General features: G+C 40.4%; 1 protein-coding gene across 4 annotated transcripts in view; it reads right to left on the bottom strand.

Moving 5' to 3' along the window:
* Nucleotides 1–13,387, bottom strand: part of pou6f1 (POU class 6 homeobox 1) — a 186,346-nt gene extending 172,959 nt beyond the window's left edge. For all 4 annotated transcript variants that reach the window (XM_059643392.1, XM_048523309.2, XM_048523308.2 and 1 more), the window contains exon 1: nt 12,981–13,387. The gene's annotated coding sequence lies outside the window, so the exon portion shown is untranslated. The remainder of the gene's footprint in view (nt 1–12,980) is intronic.
* Between the last annotated feature and the right edge of the window lie 305 nt (nt 13,388–13,692).

Raw genomic sequence — 13,692 nt, 5'->3', positions numbered from 1 at the left:
ATGGCTTACCCTTTCTTCAAAGCACATATGCTACTTTATAAGGTGCTTCAGTGATGTCAGTCCCTTATCCTGACATTGTTTCAAATAGTTGCTGCTGCTGCTTTTGATCTTTAACTTTCTTAAGTGCAGGCTTTCGGGGTCTCCATCCAGTTTAGCATATTTATGACCCTTACGGATTGCATAATGCTGATATGCATTGGATTTCTTCACTGATGGGATTATGGCGTCGCAGAGCAAACATATCATTTTACTTTTCACAGCAACTACGTAATACTGCAATTCCCTTTCTTCATTGAATACTCTGTTCTCTTCCTAGCTTTTGACATGATTGGGTTATCAGTAAAAATTTTAAAAATGGTACACAGATTTAAAAAGATGGATTTAGTTTTTGCAAATAGGCACAAGGCCGCAACTAGTACCCCAAAAGGCTGCAAGTTCCCCACCCCTGATTTAGTCGGATATGGGCCAAATGCAGGGAAAAGGAACTAGTTTAGTTTGGTAAACTTGGCTGGCATGGATGACTTGGACTGAAGTGTCTGTTTCCATGCTGTATGACTCTGTGACTCTCACCCTTTATCATGTCATGTCTCTCATCTTCCAACCTCTCACAAATCTTTGCATTGTTCTTTATAGATTCTCCTCATTCATTTCTAACTATTCCCAGTTCTGATGAAACGAGATAACATGAAACATGAATTCTGCTTTTTCCTCTCCCTAGAGGCTGCTTGAGTTGTTGTGTATTTCTAGCATTTCAGCTAACAATAAAAGGAGCTGAAGACTTTACCCTGAGAAACTTACAAAATATCTAAAAAAGCTACCCTGAGAAATTCAGACCTCTTGAAGTGCAGGGATAATGTCCTTACCTCTGAGCCAGGGGACCAGGGTTCAAATCCCACCTAGTTCCATAGGTGTATTATAGGTTGATGAAGAAAACATCTCCCCTTTGGAGAGCAATGATTGGCTGATTCGTTAAACACATTTGAGATTAAATCTAGAGTTAGAATAAAATCCTAATAGTGGAGAAAGAGGCCATTCAGCCCATCGAGTGTGCACAGAAGGGTTCTTGTGGTGCAGTGACAATGTCCCTACCCCTGAAGCAAGAGACTTGGGTTTAAGTCCCATTTACTCCAGAGATGTAAAATAATATCTGAATAGAATCATAGAAACCTTACAGTATGGAAAAGGGCCACTGGGCCCATCGAGTCTGCATAGACCCTCTGAACAGCATCCCACCCTGACCCAAAGCCACACATGATCCCCATAACTTTATCTTTCCCATGGCTAATTCGCCTAACCTGCACATCCTTGGACAAGAGGGACGATTTAGCATGGTCAACCCTCCTAACGTGTATAACTTTGGATTGTGAGAGGAGACCAGAGCATCCAGCAAAACCCCACACAGACACAGAAGAACATGCAAACTCCAGGCAGACAGCCCCAGGGTAGAATTGAACCTGGGTCCCTAGTGCTGTGAGAGAGCAATGCTAACCACTTAGCCACCATGCCACCCTTATAAGTTGATCATAAGTTGACTACAAATATTAAATATCCCGAGGAAAATTGTAGGCTAGAATGGTTGAGCATGCGGCTGGAGAGATCGATCTAGATTCTTGGAACATTGGAACTAATTCCGGGGGAGGAGGTATCCGTACAGGCACAAAAACAGTTGCTGGAAAAGCTCAGCAGGTCTGGCTGCACCTGTGATTTTTTTTTCTTCAGAGTTAATGTTTCGGGTCCGGTGGCCCTTCTTCAGAACGGAGTTGTAAGGAACAGCCACCGGACCCAAAACATTAACTTTTTTTTCCTTCACAGATGCTGCAAGACCTGCTGAACTTTTCTAGCAACTTTGTTTTTGTTCCTGATTACAGCATCCGCATTTCTTTCAGTTTTTATCTGTACAGGCAAAAAGGGTGCAATGTCTTCATAGGTCAGCTTGCTCAAACTATTGAGGAGGGCTTTGACTAGCTGGGAATGGGAAAGGGAATCAAGATACAACACTGAAAAAGGAAAGCAAGGCACGCAAGAGGCCTGGAATAGACAGTACTAGGAGCAAAAAATGCTAAGTTATTGAATCAGAGTAAAAGGAAATGCAATAACTAAATTCTGTTTACAGTGTATATATATGAATGTGTGTAGCACGATATATAACATTGGTAAGCTGCACACACAGACGAGCACTACAGAATGTGACCAAGTTGAAGGACAGCCAATTTAAGTGGGCTGACAACAGGTATGGCCCAGCTAAATTGGAAAACTAGATTGGAAGGGAAAACTGAAACAGATACCTTTCAAGAAGAGATCGTACTGGTACAAGTGAGTTACATTCCCACGACAGAGAAAAGTATGGTTTGCAAAACTAAAGCTCCCTGGATGAAAGAGAGGAAGCTGAAGTCGTAAAATGGTGCATATGCTGACATTAGGTGGACAATACAATGGAGAACCAGAATGAATACAGTAAGTTCACAGGGCAAATGAAAAAATGACACAGGCAAAGAGACAGCGTAAGAAGAGACTGGAAGCTGATACAAAACGGGAATTCAAAAGGTCTTTGCTAAGCATATAAATAACAAAATGTAATAAAAAGAGTAGTACAGTCGATCAGAATGGATCAACTGGTGCAGGCAGAAGGTATGGCTGAGGTATTAAATGAATACTTTGCATTTGTCTTCATCATGGGAAAAGATGCTGCCAAAGTCTTAATGAAAAAGAAGGTAGATGAGACATTTGATGATCCAAAAATTAATGAAGAGGATGCTATAAAAGAAAAACTTAATATAGTTAGAGTTTCTAAGTCACCGGATCTGATGTCTCCAAGGATATGTAGGGAGGTTGTAGAGTTAGTTATGGTACAAAAGGCAGCCACTCAACCAGTCAAGTCTATACTGATTCTCAGTGAAGCAAACTAGTCAATCCTATTGCCACAAGAAGCCCAGCAACCACAAGCCAGTCAGTTTAACTTCTGGTGAGAAAGCCTTTAGAGGTGGTTATTCAGAATTAAATTAAGTTACCTGGACAAATGTGAAATCACTCCAGAAAGTTAGCATGGATTTGTACAAATCAAATCATGTTTAACTAAACTGATTGAGTTTATAATGAGGGAACAAAGTTGTTATGGGTAATGCAGTTGATGTGGTGTATATGAACTTTTAAATGTTGTTTGATGAAATATCATACAAGAAGCTTACTGGTAAAGTTAAAGCCCGTGAAATAAAAAGGACAGCTGCATATGAAGTTGACTGAGTGACAGGAAGTAGAAAATTAATGCTGTGAACAGTTGTTTATCCAATTGCAAGTGGGGTTCCCCAAAGACTGGGGAAGTTGGCACTGCTTTTCTTGATACAACATAAATGACGTACAGAGATAATGGAAACTGCAGATGCTGGAGAATCCAAGATAACAAAGTGTGAAGCTGGATGAACACAGCAGGCCAAACAGCATCTCAGGAGCACAAAAGCTGACGTTTCAGGCCCAGACCCTTCATCAGAGAGGGTCTAGGCCCAAAACGTCAGCTTTTGTGCTCGAGATGCTGTTTGGCCTGCTGTGTTCATCCAGCTTCACACTTTGTTATAAATTATGTACATTTTGGCGTAAAGGGACAATTAAAAAATTTGCAGGTGACAAAAAAAAATCACTGAATTGTGAGGAGGATAGTGCTAGCCTTCAACAGAACAGAGATAAGTTGGTGCAATGAGTGGACATGCTGTAAATGAAATTTTGCAGAGAAATGTGGAGTGATATGTTTTGATGGAAAGAACGAGAAGAGGCAATGAAAACTGAAGAATACAATTCAACTGCTGTACTGTGTCTAGTTCTGGGCAATGCATTTAGGAAGGACACAAAGGCTTTAGAGACAATGCAGAAAGAAAACTTACAAGAATGATTCCAGGGATGAGAAAGTTCAGTTAAGTAAAATAGCTTGTGTAGCTGTGGCTGGTCTCTTTGCAGAAGAGATGGTTGAAAGGAGATCTGACAGAGAAGTTTATGTGTAGTAGGTTTTGACAGATTGTACAGGGAAAAACTGCTCCCATTGGTAGAAGGGGTGAGAGTCACAGCACACCAATTTACAGGTGAATGGCAAAAGAAGCAATGGTGACATGAGGGAAAACTTTTATCAGCATACAAACAAGACACAAGAGGAGGTCACTCAGCTCTTAGAACCTGCTCTGCCATTCAATACAATCATGGTGACCTTACATAACCTCAATATTCCTCACTATATTCCTCAATAATCGTTCATCCCCTTGGTAGTCAATAATCCATCTACCTCTGCCGCAAAAATACTTAAAGATTCTGCATCCACTGTCTTTTGAAAAAAAAGGAATTCCCTAAGACTCATCAGTCTGCGAAATAAAAATGTTTCCTCCTCTATTTTAAATGGGGTGCCTCTTATTGTAAGTCATGACCCCTAGTTCCAGATTCTCCCACAGGAGGAAACATCTTTCAAAATCCACCCATCAAGTCCCCTTAGAATCTCAAGTTTTTTGAGCACCGAGTGACTAGGATCCGTAATACACTGCCCGAGTATATAGAGAAGGGAGATTCAATTTTGTCTTTCACAGGATATTGAACAATTATCTGAAGGAAAGAAAACTACAAAAGCTGCGGAGCAAGGCAAGAGAGAGGGATTAGCAAGACTAGTTGAATTGCTCTTGCAGAGAGCCAAGTTGGACACAATGGGCTAAATGGTTTCACTCTGCACTATCATCGTTTTATGATTTGATGCCCTGGGATGCACAGGCGCAAAGTACATGGACTCCTGTCAAGTCTACTTGGTCTCATTAATTATCTAGATTTAACAGTACTTTGAATCTGTCAATAGGACAAAAAAGGTGCATGACTAGAGAGACTATTGTTGTCTGGTAAGAAAACAGGCCAGATCTGGATCTGATCCAGCTAACTCAATAGCACCTGAATCACCACAACACTTTTAATACATGAAAAGTAGTTAACACAACACTAGATACTATCAAGATAATAAAATGTGAGGCTGGATGAACATAGCAGGCCAAGCAGCATCTCAGGAGCACAAAAGCTGACTTTTCGTCAGCTTCCGAAACATCAGCTTTTGTGCTCCTGAGATGCTGCTTGGCCTGCTGTGTTCATCCAGCCTCACATTTTATTATCTTGGAATTCTCCAGCATCTGCAGTTCCCATTATCTCTGATACTAGATACTATCAGTCTGATTTAGGTGTTGAAGACAGAGATGCAGTCCATTACAGGTCATTGGGCCACCCAAAGATCACAGGCAAATTAGGTACAGGACTAGGATTCAATTAGATCACAGCTGACCTGTAGCTCAACTAACTCCATATTCCTTGATTCCCCAATGCAAGTCGAAACATTTTTGAAATTTCAATTGACCAGCATACACAGAAAAAAAAGAGTTGCAGATTTTCACTGTCCTTCGTGTGTAAACATGCTTCCAGATTTCCCTCTTGAAGTCCAATGTTATGATTTTATCCTTTTACTCTGCATTCCCTTACCAAAGGAAATAGTTTCCATTTAGTCTATCAATTTGTTTTGCTCAGAGAATCAACAACTGATGCTCTTGTCTGCAGTCCAATGATAAGCAAGTCTGCGCGTTGAATGGTTCCTTTTTTTTCCCCCTCATGGACTCAGGTTTTGTTAAATATTTCTGTTGATAACATTGATAAAGAACATAACAGAGGAACTTAAGGATTAGGAGCAGAAGTAACATTCGGCAGCACTACTGAATAAGATCACAGCTGATTTGCCCTAACCCTCAACTCCATAATAGTGCAAAATCTATCCACCTTCTCTTTGATGATCTAGCCTCTATAACTCTCTGGGGTAGAGAATTTCAGACATTCACTGACCCTGGGAGAACAGGTTCCTTTGCATTTCAGTTTTAAATGAGTGTCTACATATTCTATAACTAGTTGTCTTCTTCCCACCCTCAGTTCGAGATTCTTCCAATAGTGGAAACATATTCTTAATATCCACTCTGCCAAGCTCTCTCAGACTCTTTAAAATGCCACATAACCACATTTAATTCTTACGTAAAAGCAAAATACTGTGGATGCTAGAAATCTGAATTAAAAACAGAAAATGCCAAAATAAAACTCAGCAGGTCGAGCAGCATCTAAGGAGAGAGAAACAGAATTATGTTCAGTCCAATGTGACCCTTCTTCCTCTAGTTCTTTTATTATGGGAGCCAACATAAACATTACCCCACAGCTATAATTGCCCTGTGTTATAAAGCAGAGGTTGAGCCCCCCCGCCTTTGAGAACTAAAACTAAAATCTCCAAAAAGGAGCAACTTGACTTAAAATCTGTTTTTAAAAAGGTGTAAAAAGTGGTGTAACCTACCTTTCACCAACTTCTAGTGGTTAACTAAAAGAAATCCCTGACACTCACCTGTACAATCAGCAACTAACAATTTATTTACCTAACTCTAAGTGAACAAATTAAATAAACCATTAACAAACCTCATCAACCCCAACTAACTACTAACTATTCCTGAATAAAATAAGATTCTAACGGTATGCTGTTCCAATAAATATAAATCCCACCTACATCATTTTTTTAAAAAACCTAGACTTCAGTCTCTCAAAATTACAGCTAGGTTACAGGTCTTCTGGAATGTTCTGTAAAAGAATGTCTTCTCGATCAATCCTTCTGTCAGGAATATTAACTAGCTGTGCCAGAGGTACCACTGATTTAGATGGTGCTTTCTCTAAAACTTCGAGAAAACTGTGAGAGCCAGCAAATCTCTCTTGTGAGCTGAGAGCTGTTAACTCTGGCAGAGGGCAATTAGTTCTCTTGATTTTCCAACTGCCCTCTCCTTTTATATCCTTGATGACATATCAATATCTTACAAGAAGATTAGTCCTATGTTGTCAAAACAATCAGATTTAAATTTAATTGGTTTTTGATATCAAATACCTGATTCAAACTGATTGGCTAAAATCAAAACTTGTTGTCTTGATAACAAAACTGTTGCCTGGCCTGCAAACTGTAAAGCCTTTTGATACAAATGTTTCAATTCCAGTGCTCCATGCACCCGCAAACCCACAAACATCCTTTTTAAAATCTCTAAGCACAAGGAAAGTACAATCTTTTAAAGAAGGACCATGCAATGCTTTCCCCCCCTGGCATTTTACAAATACCAAATTCTAATGTCCTTCCTCCCAGTTCAAAATACTCTACCCAACTTCACAACACCTGATGGCGGCAAAGCCCAGACCACACACCAAGTACAAGTTTAATATTTACGAAGCAACCTGTAGGAAAATATGTTTAAAATAGCAGACCCCTCATAGGAAAATATGTTTAAAATAGCAGACCCCTCATAGCCCTATAAAAGGCTGCCTATACATTTATTTTCATCTGTCATCAATTAAATATTTAGCTTCATATTTGAAGTATCAAAGAACAGGCTAGTCAGCTTTCTCAGGCAAGAAATCACCAACATCCAAGTCACTCGTTAGCATTTTCCAGAGCTCTACCTCACTGACAAGCAGAATAATATGAATTCCAGGAAGTATTTTATTCACCTTTTCCCAACCTTGCAAATCCAAACTGCAGTCATATGGCATCATTTTGATGTTTGAAAAATATCTTCACAACTATAAGCATTCATGCAAAAAAAAATTCTCAGAGTTCAGAATGAGCCAGGTTCAAAGTAGACACCTAAATGGATGGTTGAGAGCATCTTTACTTCCTGCCACCTTCGTAGCAGGTACCACAGTGGTCCAATAGCAGGTCATTCCATCTGCTTCATGAAGGCGTCCTAAAGGAGCACCCATTGAATTTAATTGATAAAATGAGTAAAAATCAGTACTTCCCTTTAAAAAGTTTTGATTGTCTTTTTGTTTTCTTCTTTCATGGCATATTGGTGTTGCGAGCTGGATCACCATTTATTGCACATCTCTAGTTGCCCTTCAGAAGGTGCTGGGAGCTATTTTTTTGGGCCACTGCAGTCCACGTGGTACAGGTCCAAACATAACAGATCTGAAACAGAGCTGCTTCTGTAAAGTTTCCTCCCCTCGTCCCAGTTTGAATTATCTTTGTGTTAAATCTTCATGCACACGTGAAAAATGTCAAACTATTACTTAATTAGAGGGAGTGTTCATTTCACAACCGACATGTACATGACTCTCACCTTCTTGCTGCAGTCTGTCCTGATTTACAAGATACAACACCAATAACTATCTCAAAACCTACATACATTTTTGTAATGCTCCAAAAGCAGGACTATTACATGGGTCACTGTTCAAAATGCATTCAAGTCAATGTGGAAATCTCTGTACTAGATGGTTACCAATCCATACTTAGTATAACTCTGAAATGTCTCCTAACATTACATTGAGAATGAACTGCACTACAGCCAGATAATGTGGGTAGTTCCCTCCTCCCATCAACTCCCAATTTCCTGATATTACTCCAACTTCTTGGTTGTGATTCAGGTTCCTGCCAGCAGTTAATCTGATTTCTATTAGCCCTCATTCTTATGCCAGCATTATTTGTTATTGCTTGAGTGGATTCATTTTTCTGTTAAAATAGCAGTCAGGATCAGAATGCAGCCATACCACTTTAATGCCCACATTTCTCTTCCTATTAGGCAACACAACACATTAAGCTTGTACATGCAACATAATTTTGTTTTAAATTGACATCATATTACTTCAACAATACTGTTGTTAGCATTTTGTCAAGAGTAGAAACCAACTTGTGAGTTTCAAGGCAACTTTCTGAAATGACAAAATTCATAGCATTTTCGCTTTACAATCAATATTCCAACAATGAACCTGTAAATGTGGTCAGAATTCCACAGAGCACTTAATCATTGGCCTCAGCCATTTTAATAATATTTTTGAAGTCCTACTGAAATGGAGGTGTTATTGAGCAACACGTTCACATGAGAAATGTTCACAATACAATCCAAACATTATCTCTCCAAAAGAAAGCTGCCAGGGCTACGTTATGTAGAAATTGAAAATAAAATTTTATGGAAGAAAAAGATAAAAATCAGTATTTCTTCCTTGTCCAAAAATGAATCAGGGCTACTACGGAATGAATGTCTGTATGCAAGTTTTGAAAGTGAATTTAATCTTAATAGTTCATCTCCTGTTGATATCATACTGGCAAATTATAGTTTTGACCAAAATGAAAGGATTTGTAGACTTGTTTGCTCAAAATTAAATAATAATTCACTATGATAGAATACATTGGCAACACAATGCTGACATCATCCCCAGCAGGTTATTGGGAAAGCGGATGATATGAGGGACAATGTTTTGTTTGTATTGCAGTGACATCAGAGACACAGCTATGTGATGCAACTCTTTTTTTTGTCTGCATTGTTTTTAAATGATTCATTGCCTTGTCAACCAACATTTCACCGTGCTGTTTACAATAGTATCAACTTGCCATGGGCCAGTACTGATCAACAGATATTACTGGCATTACTCATGGAATTGCAAAAGATGACAGAGTAAAAGCAGGAAGCAGGGTTCTTTATTTATTTTCTCCAAAAATATATCACCAAAAGAAAACCAATGAAGACTTACTAAATCTTGCAATACAGATTAGAATATTCTATGTTAAATAGCTTCTCAATAGGAAGTCCTTGCCAAAATCTTCACTGACCCCTTCAAAAAGCATTTAATGCCTCTGGTTGAAGATCTGTTACAGCAAGAAAAGTTTTCACCCTGGCTACCTGTAACAGTTCTCAGAAGTTGCCTTCAATCCACAGCTCCAGTTTTAGGTTTTTTTTCCTCAATTGCCTATATTGGGTTGGAGTATGGTTCCATCCAAATGACTGCAGTTTCCCTCTGAACTCATAGATGTCAGATGAGAATATAAAAGGCATGGTCAGTAAGTTTGCGGGCATCACCAAAACTGGTGGCACATTAGACAGTGAAGGTTTAAGATTACAAAAGGGATCTTGATCAAATGGGTCAATGGGATGAAAAATAGCGGATGGCTTTCAATCTGTACAAATGCAAGGTATTACATTTTGGTACAACAAACAAAGGTAGGGCTTATATAATTAGTGGTAGAGCCTTGGGTAGAGTTGTAGAAGAGAGGGACCTAGTGATGCAGGTTGCATCACATATACACAGAGTGGGTAAGAAGGTATTTGATATGCTTGCCTTCGTTGCTCAGTCCTTTGAGAACAGGAGCTGGGGCAGCATGTTGAAGTTGTACAGGGCGTTGGTGAGGCCTCTTCTGGAAAAGTGTGTCCAGTTCTGGTTGCCCAGTTATAGGAAGGATATTATTAAGCTGGAGGGTTCAGAAGAGATTTACCGGGATGTTGTCAGGTATGGAAGGTTTGAATTATAAAGAAAGACCAGATAGGCTTAGACTTTTTCCCACCCCCCAATCGGAGCGTAAGAGGTTGAGAGGCGACTTGATAGACATTTAGAAAGTAATGAGGGGTATTAATAGAGTTAATGGCTGATATTTTTCCCCTAGGACGTGGGAATTTCAAGACGGGAGGGGGGGGGGGGGCAAACACATTTTTAAGGTGACAGGAGAGAGAGATTTAAAAAAAAGACATGACCAACTTTTCTTTTAACACAAGAGGGTGGTTCACATCTGGAACGAACATCCAGAAAAAGTGGAAATAGTGGATGTGGGTACAATTACAACATTTAAAAGACATTCAGATAAGCACATGAATAGGAAAGGTTTGGAGGGACGTGTGCCGAAAGCAGGCTGGCAGGACTGGTTTAGTTTGGGATTATGGTCGGCATGGACTGGTCAGACCGAAGGGTCTGTTTCCGTGCTGTATGACTGATTGACTTTCCACATCAAGCAGAAGTTCACGTGCACATCTGCCAATGTGGTATACTGTATCCACTGTACCCGTTGTGGCTTCCTCTACATTGGGGAAACCAAGCGGAGGCTTGGGGACCGCTTTGCAGAACACTTCTGCTCGGTTCGCAATAAACAACTGCACCTCCCAGTCACAGACCATTTTAACTCCCTCTCACATTCCTCAGACGACACGTCCATCATAGGGCTCCTGCAGTGCCACAAGGATGCCACCCGAAGGTTGCAGGAACAGCAACTCATATTCCGCTTGGGAGCCCTGCAGCCCAATGGTATCAATGTGGACTTCATAAGCATCAAAATCTCCCCTTCCCACCACTACATCGCAAAACCAGCCCAGCCCATCCCCGCTTCCCTAACCTGTTCTTCCTCTCACCCATCCCTTCCTCCCAGCTCAAGCCGCACCTCCATTTCCTACCTACTAACCTCATCTCGCCTCCTTGACCCGTCCGTCCTCTCCGGACTGACCTATCCCCTCCCACCTATACTCGCCTCTCCCATCTATCTTCTCCTCTCTCCATCTTTGGTCCACCTCCCCCTCTCTCCCTATTTATTTCAGAATCCTCTCCAATGAAGGGTCTAGGCCCAAAACGTCAGCTTTTGTGGTCCTGAGATGCTGCTAGGCCTGCTGTGTTCATCCAGCTTCACAATTTGTTATCTTGGATTCTCCAGCATCTGCAGTTCCCATTATCTCTGACTCTGTGATGTGATGTTTACATGAAAGATTGTAAACCACGTGGCCCTGCTTTTGACATGGCAGATTCAAACACCAGAGTGTCCATATCAGATTTTTTTTTCCCCCTAGTTTAAATTCTACTTTAAAATACCAAATCAATTTCTGTCAAATTAGAAACTAGTGAACTTCCATACTGCATTGAAACTAAATTTAAATAAATCACTCAAAGCTCTTCAGTAGAAGTAACCAATTATTTGTCTACTACAGTTCTGAAATAACTGATAAAACTGATCAAAATTACAGTTTGTCTTGTGATATTTTTACATTGCCACTTTGCTGGCATGTTCTCAAAAACAAAGAAAGTGCATTCCGCCCGATTAATACTACTGCCTCTGACCAGCACAAAATAAATCACCATTAACTAGAGCGGGACGGGTACTCGTGAGAAACCTCATATCCATTTATTAAGTACCTCATCCACGCTAAGCAAGTTTTCCTTTCCTCACAAAGTGCTAACAACTGGAGTCTGGTCTTCACAAGCACTCTCCCTAATACAACGCATATCTTTGCTTGATCACATTGTAACCTATAAATGTAATTTTTTCCTTTGTTGTTTTCATCTTTCTCCTACAAACCACCCTTCACCAAGTTAATTTCCACGCAAATTTCCTCTCCTAATTGTGCAGGACTCCAGCCCCCCAAATCATCTTTTAGTAGTTCGAAACGGGTGAAAACAAATGGGATAATTTTTTAAAATTGTGTGTAAACAACCCAATCCACGATCCTTTTCCCAATTAGCACGAATGCAGCACAGTTCACCACCACATCACATGGGAGGACGTCTCTCTGGAAGCAGATTTCTCCTCAGACAGTATTTTAAGAACTTAAAAAAGGCGCTTCATTCAAATAATCCAATAATTGCTACTACACTAACTTCTTACTTCACGCCATGTAATTCAAACATTAGATATTTCAACTTTTCAATTCGCAGGTGAGTGGGTTTCATCGAACACATTTTTTAACCGTTTTTTTTAAAAAAAACACCCCGAACTTCGATTTAGCCGTTAACAGCGTCACGCATGCGCAGCCTCTCACTTGCCTGCGCGAGCTTTCGGTTTTCTCGGGGCCTCTGACACACAACACATAAAATTTTATTTTTTTTCCTCTTATTTTGAATGTCAGAGAGAGATTGGCGGGGGGAGGAATGATATTTCCCTCCCCCAAAAAAAGCGGTTTACGGCGCGCACTCCGGCTCTACCGGAAGACGTCAAACGGCCGATTCGCTCGAGAAAAATCAACTGCTGCTCTTCGCTGCCATAAATTTATAAATTATGCTAATGGCGGAGAAAAATCCAAATGAGGCGACACAACCTCCGTCCTCCTCCCCACCACTTCTCACCTCTTTCTCGGAGATGTGCACACACTCTCTCTCTCACATAGATATAAAAGAAAAAAAACTGCTCCCACCCACCGCTCCACCCAGGATTACCTGCATCTACTTACCGTTAGTTTTTAATCTTTCAGCTGCAGAAAGTAGCCCGGAAACTGTTCGCTTTTCACCAGCTTGTTTGCCAACAATTCTTTTGAGGCAAGTTACAAGAAAAAAAAGTCGAGACTTTTTTTCAATTTAAGACGAACGGAAAGTCTATTGATTTAACGAAGGAATATTTGCATCGATTTTTTAAAAAAGCGATAGGCCTTGAGAAATATTTTATTTTTTCTTCACAGTTTTCACCATTGTTGTGGAAACATTTGGCGCTCCCAAACTCTTAAGGAAATTGTCTTGCCGCTGCTTCCTTTGTAATTAAAAAGCCACCAGCTTCGATAAACATTGCTCGTTAAGCACTACGTTATGAACATAATTTATGCAAAGGCGAGTCTGCATACGACAAAAAAATGTTGATGTTGTCTTTCCGATCTGTGAGGACAGATGGCGCGCTTTCCTTCTTAAAGGGACAACATCTCAGCAAGTCACTTCAATTGGGAGCATGTGACACACTCCGAGAAAGCGCAGGTAGGGTGTCAGAAGCCATCAAGCCTAGAAGCGTTTGCTCCTTCGGTTCTGAGATTTACTTTGAATGCAAAAATGGGCTGGAAATATTCAGCAGGTCTAGGCAGAATCTGTGGGAAGAAAAGTAGGTAGCCTACCATCAGAAGTTTGAGAAACAAAAGCAGAAGTTGCTGGAAAAGCTTAGCAGGTCTGGCAGCGTCTGTG

The sequence above is a fragment of the Stegostoma tigrinum genome, chromosome X (assembly GCF_030684315.1).
Source record: "Stegostoma tigrinum isolate sSteTig4 chromosome X, sSteTig4.hap1, whole genome shotgun sequence".
Taxonomy (NCBI): Eukaryota; Metazoa; Chordata; class Chondrichthyes; order Orectolobiformes; family Stegostomatidae; genus Stegostoma; species Stegostoma tigrinum.
Note: the sequence above shows the minus strand (reverse complement) of the source record. Positions and strands in the feature narration are given on the sequence as shown.